Genomic DNA, 16,082 nt, shown 5'->3' with positions numbered 1-16,082 from the left:
AGAAAAATGTCTCAGAGTTGATTTGTAGACAAAGAAAAAATACAGAGAGGAAGATGAGGTACAGAAGATCATGAAATGATAACTAAAACGAATGGAATATAAAAATACATGCCGGGTGATCTGCAGCCGGAGGCAGAGATTCAAGTTAGAGAAGGGGAGAGCAGTGATGCTCAAAGATGGCCTGAGGAAGATCGCCCGGAGGGCGGGTGAGACCACACGTGGCTGGGCCTAGTGTGCGCATGCCTAACAAATGCTCAGGGATGCTGCCGAGGCTCCCTAGGGAGCACACTTTGCAAACCACTGGGCAGCAGTGAAACAGAACCCACAGTGTGTTCTGAGCAAAAAGAAGAAAAGGGTGGTGGGAGGAGAGCAGCCCATCAGGTGTGTGCTCATCAAGCAGACCTTTGTGGGTCAGGGTGTGGTCAAGGTGAGACTTACTCTCAGAGAGTAAATTTCCAGGCACTGGAGCGCCCCTCCCCAGGGCCCCAGGAACCTGTGAGTCTGTGGCCCACGCCTTGCAAAAACCCTACAAAGCTGACAAGTGAACTAACTCCTGGCCAGACTTTTCGTGTGATTTTTAGAGCCTTTTCTTCTTTAAATGTATCCCCATCTGCTCACTGGTGCTCACCCTCCCAGAGCAGGAGCACAGCCTGCCATCCAATAAGAAGTCATACAAGTCTTTTTAAAAATATATTTTTTTATTGATTTGAGAGAGAGAGAGAGAGAGAGAGAGAGAGAGAGAGAGAGAGAAATATCAATGAAGAAAAAGAATCATTGATCAGCTATCTCCTGCACACTCCACCCTGGGGATCAAGCCTGCAACCTGGGCATGTTCCCTGACCAGGAATCAAACCGTGACCTCCTGGTTCATAGATCCAGATCCATGTTTAACTACTGAGCCATGCCAGCTCTTTTTTAAAAATATATATTTTATTAATTTTTTACAGAGAGAAAGGGGGAGGGATAGAGAGTTAGAAACATCGATGAGAGAGAGTCATCAATCAGCTGCCTCCTGCACACCACCCACCGGGGATGTGCCCGCAACCAAGGTACATGCCCTTGACCGGAATTGAACCCGGGACCTTTCAGTCCAAAGGCCGACGACGCTCTATCCACTGAGTCAAACTGGTCAGGGCCATGCCAGCTCTTTTTAAGACAGGTCTTAGCTGAGAAATAGGTGATAAGCTCCTGTGTATTAAATGTAATCAGTTAAGCAGCAAGTATAAGTGAAGCTATTACATCTGTTCTCATTTGATTAAGAGGAAGGGAAGAAGAGGAAAGCATTGGACCCACTGGTGGGAAAGGATGCCCAAAGCATAAACTGGGCTGAGAAAGTGGACTTCACCTCATCCCAGGCTGGGTGGCCAACAGAAGCCAGGGACTGTGTTGTCTCTGAACTCTAGTTCCTGCAATTTCTACCTGACTAGGCAACAGAATTTCTAATCTGGAAAATGAGGAAGCTGGCCAGATTTATCTCTAAAATCTCTTTCAACTCTAACTTCTCTGTTTTTATGGACACCCAGAAGAGCCTTCAGGGTAAATCCTTACTCAGAGATCAAAACCGAATAGGCTGTTTCAGAGGCACATTTTGTACTGAAAAGATCTACCGCAAACCACAGTGCCAGGGAGCACGAAACAGCAAATTTCATTTCCTTTGGGCTCCCAAATGAGGATGAATATATCAAAGAGAATGTTGTGCTAAGCATGCAGTACAAACACCGTGTAGAGTTACAATCATCTATTTTCAGCTTAGGACAGATGCTGAAGCTGCCAGAGGCTTGGGCGTACAGGTCTGGAACATGAGGGGGAAAAACAAGGTTTCTCAGTGTTTAAAAATATTTCGAGAGCCCTCAAAAGTGTTCTCAGTGACATCTGCAGCTAGAGTGGTGGCTGCTTCCAGCTAAGAAGCTGATAAAAGATTTCTCAACCAATATACATCCATTGATCCCCAAATATATACCAGGCATAGCCTAAATAGCTGTTCTGGTGAACCAGTTTCTGTAGTTCAAAGACCAGCAACTGAAATGGGTATTGTTTTTTTCAAAATAAAAATGTTGTCTTCTATCTGTACAGGAGACACACACACAACAACAACAACAACAACAACAACAACAAAATATCCATAATATGTTAAAAGCAAATCTAGCCCTAGCTGGTTTGGCTCAGTGGATAGAGCATAGGCCAGCAGAGTGAAGGGTCCTGGGTTTATTTCGGTCAAGGGTACATGCCAGGGTTGTGGGCTCGGATCCAGTAAGAGGCAGCCAATCAATGATTCTCTCTCCTCATTGGTGTTTCTATCTCTTTCTACCTCTCCCTTTCTCTCTGAAATCAATAAAAACATATGTTAAACCAAAACAACAAATCTATCCAACTGCCACTCCCCACACATTCTCTTATCATTCCCCACTTAACTAGTTCCTCTTCCCAAACATCTGATTTCTAGGAATGATTCTTTGAATATTCCAGCCACCCAGATAACATTCTCAGCCACCTTGAACTAACTCCTTAAAGAGAGAAATTAGGGTTCAGTTCTTTTGTGTTCCCAGTACTCCGTATAGTGCTGACAGAAGCTCTTTTTTTGTACTCAATTTCTTTCATCACCTATGTTTAATTTGTCAGCAAGTTCTGTGGTTGACCCTTTGGAAATTTCCCTTTATTTGCCTTCAAATCTCAACCACTCAAGTCTAGAATCTCCTCCTTTAGTCTCTGGATCTCCACTCTTCCAATATATACTTGACGCAAAGCTCACAGTCCTCTGTAAGGACATCCAGAGGCTCTCTTTTCATTTTGATGTGCCACAGGCTCTGGGTCCTCTGTGCAGTAATAAAAGCTTCCTCACTCTGCCTCTTCCCTTATCAAAGGGCATTGACCCCTGTTCCCAACCCTAAGCCCCAGCTCTCATCAAGCAGGCACAGCCCCTCTGTCTACCCCACCTCTGTGTCTTTGTTCCTGGCATTCCTGCCCAGGAATCCATCCTTCCTCCCTTCGACTTCCATCTTTTCTCCTGTCCCACCTCACTAGGAAGCCATCTCCTTCTTTTCTAGGTCACAAGGATTTCTCTTTTCTACAACCACTGCTTCAATTCTTCAAGGGTCTTTGCAGTGGTTTGTTCAATTGCCCTGCATTTATCCATGGACTCGCATTCTATTTCTCCACCTGAAAGTAATCTTCCTGAGGGCACAAATCATGCTGTTTCTTTCTCTCTCCTTTGTTTAATGTTGTTGTTGTTGTTGTGTGTGTGTGTGTGTTTTTGTTTTGTTTTGTTTTTATTGCTTATAGAGAGGAAGGGAGATGGAGAGAGTAATATAGATCGGCTGCTTCCTGCATGCCCCCCTTATTGGGGATTGAATTGCAACCTGGACATGTACTCTGACTTGGAATGGAACCAGCAACCCCTAGGTGCACTGGGCAGCACCTAACCAACTGAGCCACACGGGCCAAGGCATGCTGTTTATTTCTTGCTATCTCGTTTAATACAAACAAAAGTTGGCCCCACAGGCTCTCTACAAATATTTGTAGGCTGAGTAACTAAAGATAAAAACATTATCAGCAGGCCTATGTATACAAAGTTATTCTGAGAGAAAAAGATAAAAAGGGATACACACACACACACACACACACACACACATATATATATATGTATATATCTCCTAGTTTCTCTGAAATTTGTTGAAGAATCTGTTCTCTATATATACCTGAAAGTGTATAAGCTTAAGTATTCTATAATCAAAGGTTAATTGCACTTTAAAACAAGTTCACATACACTGCCTTAAATCGTGTTCAAACCCATCTGTTAATTGCAAGGTACTGTTTGCTGCCATGTGGAAAGGACAGTTCTGTTGCCACAACATCATAGACCCCTGGATTCAAAAGTTGGTCAGAAAAATATGCTTTTGATATTGTTATCACTCCCAGTAAGAGCCATGGTGGGAGGAAGAATGGCCTCATTCTCTCCAGCTGCTTATACAAGGGCTATTTACCATTTTGATAGGCCTTTCACCAGTGCCAAGTGCTTCACAATATCACTTTTATTAGTCACTCACTGCAAACACCATGTGACGTGCAGGAATATTATTGCCCTGCTGAACAGCATGAATGCCCTGAGGAGACACAGAGAAATTATGTGAAGGACTTGCCTCGTCCCAAGACAAAAAGTGTAAGTCAGAGCTTACGCTCAAAGCTCTGGTGTTCTGCTTAACCCCTGGGAAAATCTACAAAAGTCTTCCCTCAGTAAAACTGAGACACACTTGTTACCAGCTCACTTTAGGCTAACTCTCTGACAACACTGGAAACCAGCTCAAGCCAACAAACATTTATCAGGTATCTAGTAATGCCAGACACTATACTAACCAGAGGGCACACCGCAGTGAATCGGAGCCCCCTGGCCTCCCTCATGGGGGCTTAGGGTCTAGAGAGTGACTTACAGAGGAGGGGCCGAAGACCATCCTTCTGGATACAACCAGAAAAGATCAAAATGTCTACATTAATTTTAACTCACCTTTAAAGTGATTTAATTTTTTAAAATATATTTTTATTGATTTCAGAGAGGAAGGGAGGAGATAGAAACATCAATGATGACAGAGAATCATTGATCGGCTGCCTCATGCATGCCCACTCTGTGGGATCAAGCCCAAAACCTATACATGTGCCCTGATCTATAACCTCCTCAGAGGTCAACACTCAACCACTAAGCCACGCTGGCCAGGCAAAAGTGATTTTAAAATTTCTATTTGTGTGTGTTTATAGTGTACATAATGCATCAGAATAGCAGTGCATGTGTACAACTGTTAAATTAATGTGCTTATGATGGGGAGCATCTATGCTCAAAATGTGTTTATAAATAAGGATGGAAAAGCAGAAACATTTGAAAAACCAATAAGCTGAAAGATTATGTGAACTTTCCCGAAGACACCATAACATTTCACATCTTCAAGTCTTTCTACTTGTTATTTTCTCTGCCTTAAGTGTACCCCTACTCCCCCCAGCCACTGTACTATGAATCAACTCCTTCAAATCCCAGCTTAGCTGTCACCTGTTCAAAGAAGTCTTCATTATTCCCCTCCCTGAGGCAGAGTCAATCAGTTCCACCTGGTGCTCTTACTGCACCTTCCACATTCTTCTGTCTCAGAAATTATCACATTGTGTAATTGTCCACATTTCCATTCTTGGCACTTGCAGGCTGGAATCTCTGTGAGTTCCCTGAGGGAAGGGTTCCTGTGGTCTACCTATTGTTCTAGTATTGGTGTCTGTCACATAAGAGACACTCATAGTTTAAGTAAGAAATGTATGCCCAATTTTCTCTTTCCAATGGCAATTGACTCAAAGACACAAGTTGGCACATGAACAATCAGAGTGTGTTTCACTTCCTGCTGTCTGTCCTTGCAGAGGACCTGAGATGCTTTTGGGGTGGGGAAGGGTGTTCATGCTCAAGGAATTGAAGTATAACCCTTAACATCCCAGTTAAGTAGAAAATTTAGAGCTGTGATATAAGAAAGTATACATTTTTAATTCATCAAGAGCAGGCTGGCCAGTTTCAATCTTGCATAAGAGATGGAGACCAAGGACTGCTAAATCTGGGAAGAACTAATGAGAAATGCAGAGATATGCTGTATTGGAGTAGAACAGTCTATGACAATACCTGTGGGACTGAGAGGAAAAGAGCATAGGGCTGAGCTATGACCCTCAGCTGTACATACATTACTTATCCCAGGACCACTTGGTCTCCAGAGGAAGTGACTCTGTTGAGTCCTCATAAATACTTTCAGAGTTGACATGAGGAAGTAGAAAGTAGGGAGGAACCAAGACTGCCAGTTCCATTCTTGCTCTGGTACCAAGTCAAATGGCCAAGTAAGAGTTATTTGAAAGGGCTTAGATTACCACTAAGGTCCCTCCAGCCTGAGTTCAACAACTTGATTGTATTGATGACATGGAGACGGTGTTGTTACCATTGTAACTAGCCAGTTATGAGTATTATTAATAATAGAAAAAATCAAAGGGAAGGCCAGACATTATAAGCATCTGGGCAGCTTCACCAGGAAGCTGCAACTTCACACTCCCAGAAACCACCGGTCCATTCCATGCAAATCACTGGGGGAAGGAGTCCAACAATGGGAGATGAATGCATGCACAGTGACATGAGGGTGACGGTAGGGAAGGTGCTTGCCTGTCAGTCTAGCCTGGGAAACAAGGATCATTGGATAGAAGAGTGAAGCCAATGCAAGGGCACAAAATCCTGGTTCATTGGTTAAATTCCCAATTATAATTGGCAGACAAAGAAGTTCTTTCTCTCGTTCCTCTAGCTTTGCTCCTGCTTCCTTGTACGAGCTTCCTCTTTGGCCTATACCAGTGGTCAGCAAACTCCTTAGTCAACAGAGCCAAATACCATGTTTCCCAGAAAATAAGATATCCTCCGAAAATAAGACCTAGCGCGTGGAAAAATAAGACATCCTCTGAGAATACGATCTAGCGCATCTTTGGGAGCAAAAATTAATATAAGACACTGTCTTATTTTCGGGGAAACATGGTATCAACAGTACAATGGTTGAAATTTCTTTTGAGAGCCAAATTTTTTAAACTTAAACTTCTTCTAATGCCACTTCTTCAAAATAGATTTGCCCAGGCCATTGTATTTTGTGGAAGAGCCACACTCAAGGGGCCAAAGAATTGCATGTGGCTTGCAAGCCACAGTTTGCCAACCACGGGCCTAAACTAACCTGTCATCCTAAAACCTCCATGACACATCACACACAATGGACTGCAGCTGGGAATACAAGCTAATCTAGCCAGATGCTGGACTGGACTATGCAAATATGGAGCAGAAACTCTGGGGAGTGGCTTCGATCTTACTCCTGCTGAAGACAAAAATGGTGGGAGAGAGGGAGATGGGACTTTGGAGGGGAACTCCCTTACTGATACCTCTTTAATAAAGCTTTCCATTATACCTCATCCTCCCATGGAGGCCTCGGGAAATTCTTGTTCCATTGGCATCCCCAGAAGCCCACTTACACAAGTAACAGATGGGAGCACAAAGGACACCCCACCAATATCAGTATGTTGATTGAAGACCTTCACTAAGGTATAACTTGGAGCAACTGCTTTAGTAGTCTGGGCCTCACCCAGTCAACAAATATTAACTGATCACCTAGTGTGTATCAGCCTGGTGCCAAGCAACATAGACCATCCTCATGGACTATGCGCCTTGGGTAAACTTCACTTTCCTTGTCTTTGACATGCAAAGGAGCTTTCATATCTAAACCCTCTGAAATGTGATGATGTAGTGTGAATTCCAAACTGACTTGGCCCTCAAGACTTCCCCTCCAATTTCATATATTTTTAAAAACTCCATTTAAACACTTCAGAATTATGGAACTTAACTTTAGCTCTAAAGTAATCTCTCATCCAAGTTAAGAGATCTGCATTTAAAGATGTATTTCTTTATTTCTTTATTTCTTTATTTCAGCTGCCCCCATTGGGGCATCCGCACTACAGAGCTGTGTGGGATTTGCAACCAAAAATCCTAAATCTGAACTCTGCCTTCATCACTGAGTAACTGTGTGTCCCTGGCCAAGCTATTTCCTCTTCTCACTGAGCTGCATTTCTTTTGCCACTTGGCAAATTTTTTTATATGTCAACTATGTACCCATCTTGACCTGAACATTAGGGACATAACAATAAATCAAAATAGTATGAGAGAACTTTAGGAAAGCACTTCAGCTCTGTACTGGGAATCAAAATAATCACTGACTCCTCTTAGCTCACAGGCTTAGACCACCAAAATGATAAGAATCAATAGAATTGATTGGAAAAAAATCTGTTTATAAAAGATAAGATGTTGTTTAAATATAAGCTGGTGATCATAATTTGTAACTCAAATACTGATCACAGAACTAAGAAAGAAGAAAGGAAAATTATTATAGAATTAATGGAACATTCTTATATATTCATCTCACCTAGGAAGTGACTGATTTTACAGACCAAAGCCTCACAGTTTGACCTCCTTCCATTTTTTCTGAAGGCATCTGGGCCATCAACTAACAGTTGCTGAAACTCCATGAGGCTGTAATTACATATCTTCCTAATAGCATCTGTGAAAGCTAAAAATATTAATATGCTCATGTGTCATCTTACCTGCGATTGTGTAATTAGCTGACTCTAAAGTGGGATTTTAATGTTTGTACCTAAATACTTACCAATTTGAACAGAACATTGAAGTGACAGGCTAAACTGAAAAAAGACCCCAAAAATGTTAACTGACTCATGATAGAACTATGTAAGTGTCCTTCTCCATGAAGAGATGTAAAACTGCAATCCACCACATCAATTAAATAGAAAACTCCAAAGCACAGAGAAGACCAATTCCCCAAACCTCACTTTTCCTATTTTTAGAGGAGGAAAGGGACAAATGAGATTTCATTCCTTGGAAATTAAAAGCAATTTCATCTTCCATAGGGGATCAATCAGCAAGCATTAATACCCTTTTCCTAGAACAGTGGAGAGACCATGAGAGTTATACAAATAACACACAGCCCTCTATATAACAATTGGTTACAAGTCCAATGGTTTTTACGTATTAAAGCTCAGACAAATGTGAGGGATCATAAGATGATTATGCTATACCAAGCCAGAATTAGCCCCCCCCCCCCCTTTTTTAACACTTTGTAACAGGCAACATTTTTTTATAAATATCTCAGAGTCTGTGCTTTCAGGAGCGAAAAGAGTGTAACAGGTATCTGTAATTTTTGTCACAGAATATCTATACACCTAATTCCTGGTACTAATAAGAATCAAAGCTAATTCTGGCTGATTTAAGCAAAAGAGATTTTCACTGAAAGGACTGAGAGGCTCTTACAAAATCAAGGAAAGGCTGAAAAGAAAGCTTAGAAAACACAAGTGTACCTCTCAGGGAATGCTAGAAGGAATTAAAAGTAAGCAAGAAATTCTCAGAGACTTTTGGAATTTCTTGATAATGATGCCTGTAAGATTTTGAAGTAGGCTAACAAGTCTCTTTGAGCTATATGGTGACTCAGGGAATACAAATGTTGGTTGTTTCATAACAGATTTGTGATTTTGCCAAAAGAAAAGGTTTTACAAAGCAAAGGCCATACCAATTGCCAATAATAGACTTGTCTCTGCAAGCAGATACTTTACTGAACTGAGATTTTTTTTTTTTTTTTTTTGAGAATGTTTATGAGTTTATTTGAGCCAAACTGACAACATATGGCAGGGAGCAAGATCTCAAATGTTCCTGAACTGACATTCTTGACTAACAATTTAAACATATACAGATTCTTACACAGATTTAAAGCATTAAAGCCTATGTTAAATGTCCTGAATGCATACAACGTTCTTAGTCCCTCTGATAGACAACTTTTCCCTTAAAAAAAAAAAAAAAAAAAAAAAAAAGACATAAAAAGAGTAGGTAATTCCTTCTTCAGGCTTCATTCAGTTCCTGAGACTAAGAGCAAGAATTCATAAAGGTGGAAAGAGATTCCCATGTGCATGATTAAAGTGCAAACCAGCTAAGTAATAACAAATTTTTGGTGTAATTTCTTGTCTAGTGACATGAAGAAGCCTGAAAACATAAACACACACAAGCTCAACGTGTGACAAAGTAAGCTTTATATCATAGGACAAAGAGAAATTAAAGACTAATATGACTTATATGACCTTACCCTTGATCAAAATGAGAATATTTCTAAACTTGGTTTTCTAAATTTGTCTTTTAAAATAGAAATAATAATCATCCAACACCAAAATTTCTCCAAATCAATTTATAAATCTGCCAAGTATTCTTCTTTAGAAGAATGTCATAAATTTCTGGTAGGTATTCCTTAATATAACCCTGCACAAATAAATCTCTCTCCATCCCTCCCTCCCCTCTCTCTCTTTCTCTCCTATTCATCAAAAGTTGGCAAACTTTTTTCTGAAAAGGACCAGGTAGTAAATCTTTTTGACTTTGTAGGCCCTAGAGACTTGAGTGGAACTACTTAATTCTGCTGTTTTTGCATAAAAGCAGCCATAGACTATAAGCCAATGAGTGGGCATGGCTGTGTTCCAATAAAACTTTATTTATAAAAACAAGTAGTGGGCCAGATACAGCCCACCACCCATAGTTTTTGCCTATTCCAAACATACATAATTGATTCTCAGATGTCATTTTAAAATTCATATTTTCAACTTAAAAAATAATCGTGGACACTCTCATAATGAAGAGTGATTCCAGAATGGTAGCTGAGCCACGTTGATCTATTTATTGTCTTGAATCCAAGATCCCCCCAACCCTTAGAATTCTGAATTCTCTAATCCTAAAATCAACACCTATAGGACCTATTTTCCATGAGATTTCAAGATTTAGAGTGAAAAGTTCAGTTATAATCATGCAATCATTGCCTTATCCATTCCTAGTAAGAGGGTCTTGAACTGAATATCCAGTGCTTTTTTGTTATTTCAAATTACACTCTTTGAGCACAATGAGTCAAACGCTTGCTATTAGTCTATACCACATGTGTCAAACACAAGGCCCGTGGGCCAAATCCGTCCCGCCAGGCCTTGAAATGTGGCCCGCACCGCGCTGTCATCACTGCACTCCGCTGCGTTTCCATCACAATGACAGTTTTAGGCTGGATTTTAGATTTTGGCCACTTCTCTGATTGAGTTCGACACCCCTAGTGTATACTATAGTAAGAATCTATAGTTTACCAAGTAAAACATATTTTTCTAGCTCTAACTAGACATTGAGCAATACCTTGAAAAACTCTTCATATATCGATACAATGTACCAATAATATTTAGAACATTTTTTTCATGTTTCTTGCATGAGAATATACTGATATGTATAACTATTATTATACATATTACTCTTTATGTATAAAACATAATTCTGGCAATATGCATTTTCCTACAGTTTCATGTCACTGAGAAGCAACAACAAGCAAGTTTCCTTCTAGAGCCTAAGATATTACAGCTGTTCACAGTCCAGAAATACTAATAGTTTTAGTTAATGAAAGTCCACAGATGAAGAGTATTTATTATTATTATTATCTTCAATTAAAACATACAGACAGTGCCCTCGGCGGTCTCAGATCTGTCTCTTGCTTCAACAGTGTTTGGACGGAACAGACCCAGGGATGCCCCTTCTTCCAGCCTCCAGCCACTCTCCTGTGTCTTATCCAGTCACCACCACCTTCAGAACCATGTCCAGGATCAGCCAACACTCCAGGGTTTTTTTTTTCTATCTTAACTCCTTACTGCTGAACAACCATGAGCTATTCCATCAGAATTATTCCACCAAGGTGGAGGCTACAGTCAATTGCCTGGTCAGCCTGCATCTGCCACCCTCCTACTCCTACCTCTCTCTGGGCTTCTATTTTCACTCTGGCGATGTGGCTCTTGCAGGCGTGGGTCACTTCTTCCACAAGCTAGTGGAGAAAAGGGCCCTGACTGTCTCTTAAAGCTGCATAACAAGCCAGTGGCCGCATTCTCTTCCAGGACCTGCAGGAGCCTTCCCAGGATGAGTGGGCAAAACTCAAGATGCCATGGAAGCCGCCCTGGCCTTGGAGAGGAACCTGCACCAGGCCCTTGTGGAGCTGCAGGCCCTGGGTTCTGCCCACACAGATCCTCATCCTGTGACTTCCTGGAGAACCACTTCCGGGTGAGCAGGTGAAACTCATCAAGAAGAAGGGCGACCACCTGATTCATCTCTGAAGACTGTCGGGCCCCCAGGCTGGATTGGGCGAGTATCTCTTTGAAAGGCTCACCCTCAAGCAGGACTAGGAGCCTTTGGAGCCCAGAGGCCTTTGAGGGGACCTCTGTATACCCCTGGTGTCTGGCTTGTTCCTGAGCCTCTCTCCGAAACCACTAGCCATTCTTTAACCACCCTGAAGCCCTCTCCCATGCATAGGGCCAAATGAAACAATAAAGCTTTTTGCAGCAGGAAAAAAAAAAAGAAAGAAAAAAAAGACACACAAAAGCTAATCTGACACATTTCCTGTATATACATTCAGAATGCTTCCTAATGATTGGGTATATGAAATAGTATAAATAGCTAATTTTTCACTCAACTAAGCCAAGTTTTTGTAGCATTTAAGTATTTTTTAAATTGATTTTGGTATATATTAATGTTGCTGTTCATCATTTTGATGTATATAGTTGATATATTATGTGAGAAAGTTTAAATTTTGCTCAATATGGACATGAATATTCAGAGACAAGTCTTTCTAGGCTCCATGTCCACGGTAGCAGAGGCATTCTCCACCTCTGACCCCAGGCACCCCGGATCAGGGCTGAGCCCAGCTGTGTCCTCAACCTGTAAAGTCTAAGAGCATGATTTTGATGGGACATTGTGGAGCTGCAAAGCCAGCTGTTCCATTTGACTGGGCAAGTTTCTTAAACTCTCTAGTCTAATCCTTTGTGTCCCCATCTTCAAAATGGTTCTAATGATACTTATTTGGGGCTTAAATGATACAATTCATGTAAAATGCTTATCACACTACTTGTCATACTGGTAATAATACTGGTTATTGTCAATAATATCCAATATCATCAATAAATACTAATTATTTTTGTTACTTTTTTATTGAGAAGGCTAAAAGAAAATTAGAATAACACCAAACCAATGAGTATCACAATAAAGAGCACAGTAATAAAACTTACAGTCTATTGCCAAGGAATAATGAAAGCTCAGTGTTAAGCAATGGAAAACAGAGTCAGAGGTGAAAAGACTTAACCTAGTTTTTAACCTTTGAATTAAACACTCTCATTTATCAAATAAGGTAAAGTTTAAAGTCCTCGTTTCAAAACTTTAGGGTGAGTCAAAATGCACTTAGAGCATTGAAAGATGGAATCCTTCTTCCGGGATTTTAGACAGGGAAGCTCCAGACCTAAGAATGAATAAGACCGTACCTCACCTTAGAGCACATGTGTCAAACACAAGGCCCGCGGGCCAAATCCGTCCCGCCAGGCCTTGAAATGTGGCCCGCACCACGCTGTCATCACTGCACTCCGCTGCGTTTCCATCACAATGACAGTTTATGACTGTTCAGTAAACCATTCGGCCCGCGATTTAGGCTGGATTTTAGATTTTGGCCCCTTCTCTGATTGAGTTCGACACCCCTACCTTAGAAAATGCGCGGATCTGCCCACTGGAGGCACACATGGGATTTGTGGATATGACCCAGCTTGACTTGCCAGGCAGTGAGCTGGCTGGGACTGGAAGCCCAGCCTTTCCCCAGCAGGAGGGGCTGTACCCAAACCCAGCTTCCCCTGGGACTAGTGGCTCCCTTCCCCAAGCAGGAGCAGCTGTGACTTCAAACAAGGCCCCAAAGTCTCCAGGTGCTGCACACCTGGTATTTCCCAGCTCAGTCTTTTCAGTGCCCAAGTTCACGTTATTTGTGATCCAGAGATGAGGCCATCCTCATACTGCCCCAGAGAAGGTCGATTTGCAGGGGGACAGGATCTGGCAGCTTTGGGCTCCTGCCCAACTCTTTGTAGAATAATGAGAAGATAAAGGACCTGGGCCCTTCTTGGGACCCTTTACATGTATAGGTCCCCATTAAAGGTGTTCTTTCAGCCATGCCATAAAACCTGGTATTTACCTTCCCCATCCCCTCACACCCACGGGGGACAAAAAGGGAAAGGGTTGCAGAGACCTTGATGGAAGTCTGTACAAAGAGGATGAAGGTTCCAAGCGGGAGGAGAACCCACTCTTTTAAGTTACTAGAATAAGTTCGGCAATCATATTCGGACCTCCCTTTTAGAAGGTGTCCCCTTTTGCTTATACCTCCCATTCCTAACAGTCTAGAGGGGAGACGGGCCAGCAGTCCCCTTGGCCCTCCCCCAGGAGGATTATCAAACAGACAGGGGGCTCAGGGCTGAGCCCAGTTGAGCTCCACTGGCATGGGAAGTATTCTTCCCATTTTGAACACTTGAACAGACACAACTAGAAAAGAGGTGCTATCTTTTTAAAATGTTTACAAGAAAACATTCGCCTTGGGAGAACCACATGCTTCAGTTTAACAATCCTTCTGCCAGGGGAGGCACTTCAGGTCACATAGATAAGATAGGGTTCTCAAGGCCTCCTGGCGCAATACTGAAGAATTCTAATAAATGCAGTTTTAAGAGACTAACTAAATTTCTCAAATCTAACCTTTGAACAAATAGTCTACCATAGAGGTTTCAATAAGTGTTTTCCTTTAAAGATAGTGTACAAAAAATCTGGAAGGTTCTTTCCCAAGACTCCCCAGACAAAGTAACTTAAAACTGTCCCAACGCCCTATCAAAAATAGAATTTTTTACTACAAAGTTAAAAAAAATTAAAAAAAAACTGTCATATTTATTATGTGTACTTCTAAGGACTGCTTGGCTAAATTTCATAATAAAATTTATGTTCACATAAGCAACCAATAAGAACTGCAATAATTCCCCCAAATGTAGATTAGATTCTTAAGTAAGTATGCCTGCTGTGCTCATGGTGGCCTTCCCCACCACCACACATACGGGTTGAGGAATGGCTTGAGTTTTCTCTGGCAGAGGCTAGAAGGTCAGCATTGGTAGGGTGGGAACATGAAAGAACTGAAAATGTTCTGATAATCCCCAAATTCTCACAGTTTCCAAGCTCCTCCCTGAGTAAACATTCTCCAGAACTGCTGACTTGTAGCCAAACCAACTTCTTCTTCCTCCAGTTCCCTTTCGAATATGAAATTATCTAACAGCAAAACAACCACCCAAGGTGAAGCTAAAGGGGTGAGAATCAAAAAGATTCCCTCCTATTAATTAAGCATGTAATTCATCAAATCGTTTTGTCCCATGATAAAACATCAAATCGTTCTGTCCTGGTGCATTGGAAGGCTGGTTTCTAAGTAATCCCTGGCCCTAAACCCTACACCTTTCCCTGGAAAGATGTGATTGTAAATTATAAGAAAGTCTTGAGTGATCTGACTGCTCTTCTTGGCTTAAAGCCCACATTAATGCAAAGTCAGCAAACAGCAAACATGTAGACAGAAGTGTTGGCTCCAAGCCCGGCTTCTTGGATTTCACAGACGCTTCTCAATGAGTTTAACTGGAGCTTCTCTCTTTTGTACTCAACACAGACATCAGAAAAATCACACTTTTTACATCACAGTTCTTTGTCAGTACTTGAGTACAAATGATCTGATGCATTTGTACACGTTACCCATTTGAAGAATAGAAAGCTAAACTCATGAAGGTGCACTAAGATATAAGTTTAATTATTTGTTTATAAATATATATATATATATATATATATATATATATATATATATATATATAATTTCAGAGAGGAAGGGAGAGAGAGAAACATCAATGGGGAGATAGAATCATTGATTGATTGCCTCCTGCATGCGCCCCCCCCCCCCCCAACCCCCCCCCCCCACACAGGGCTCAAGCCTGCAACTAGGGAATGTGCCCTGATCAGGAATTGAACCTCGACCTCCTGGCCCACAGGCCAACACTCAACCACTGAGCCTCGCTGGCTGGGCAAATATAATTCTTATTAACAGTGGAGAAAAACATGCCTCCTTGAAAATCAAAAGTAGCTCCCATTTTCAACATTTGCAGAAGGGAGAGTGGAAGTCGATAAAATAAAACACATGACCTGAAAGACCTTTCTTAGTTGCACTATGTAAGTAAAGAACATCGGCCAACATTCCCAGAAAGTCTGCATCTTAATTATCCCTAAAACAGCTTTGCTTCAACAAAGAGATAACTTTTTCCAGCTTTGGCTGGGATGATATCTGAGTGGAGGTGCTCCTTGGAAAGACATCAAAACCCAAGTAATACAAAAAGCATTCCTCACAATTTGAGCCTGAGTCACTTGCCCTTGGAAATGGGAGTCATGGGTATGCATTAGATTATTGCCTTAACACTTCAGATCTAAACTGTGTTACATTGGTTCTCAAGAAGAAAATAGAGGAGCATTTGAGATATTCCTCCCTGCAATATGTCAGTTAGGCTCAAATCAACTGTTATTTTAAAAAAGAAGAAAGTAGTACATTAAGTAAAATTCTATTTTATCTTATTTTGATGATTTTTTTAGAGAGAGAGAAAAACATCAGTTTGTTGTTCCA

The 16,082-nt window shown here is 41.4% G+C and overlaps 1 protein-coding gene and 1 long non-coding RNA gene across 4 annotated transcripts in view; both read right to left on the bottom strand.

The window, feature by feature from the left end:
- Positions 1 to 16,082, bottom strand: part of DEPTOR (DEP domain containing MTOR interacting protein) — a 119,221-nt gene that overhangs the window by 92,646 nt on the left and 10,493 nt on the right. The gene's annotated exons all lie outside the window — the stretch shown is intronic.
- LOC118718244 lies at positions 3,545 to 15,240 on the bottom strand. Its single transcript, XR_004987735.2, has 3 exons — positions 13,115 to 15,240; positions 11,708 to 12,905; positions 3,545 to 3,555 (listed from the first exon to the last, which is right to left on the bottom strand). It is a non-coding gene; the product is annotated as an uncharacterized LOC118718244 (long non-coding RNA).

This window comes from Pipistrellus kuhlii, unplaced genomic scaffold (assembly GCF_014108245.1).
Source record: "Pipistrellus kuhlii isolate mPipKuh1 unplaced genomic scaffold, mPipKuh1.p scaffold_m20_p_14, whole genome shotgun sequence".
In the NCBI taxonomy this organism is placed as follows: domain Eukaryota; kingdom Metazoa; phylum Chordata; class Mammalia; order Chiroptera; family Vespertilionidae; genus Pipistrellus; species Pipistrellus kuhlii.
The sequence above is the reverse complement of the archived record's forward strand: the minus strand, read 5'-3'. Positions and strand labels throughout refer to the sequence as shown.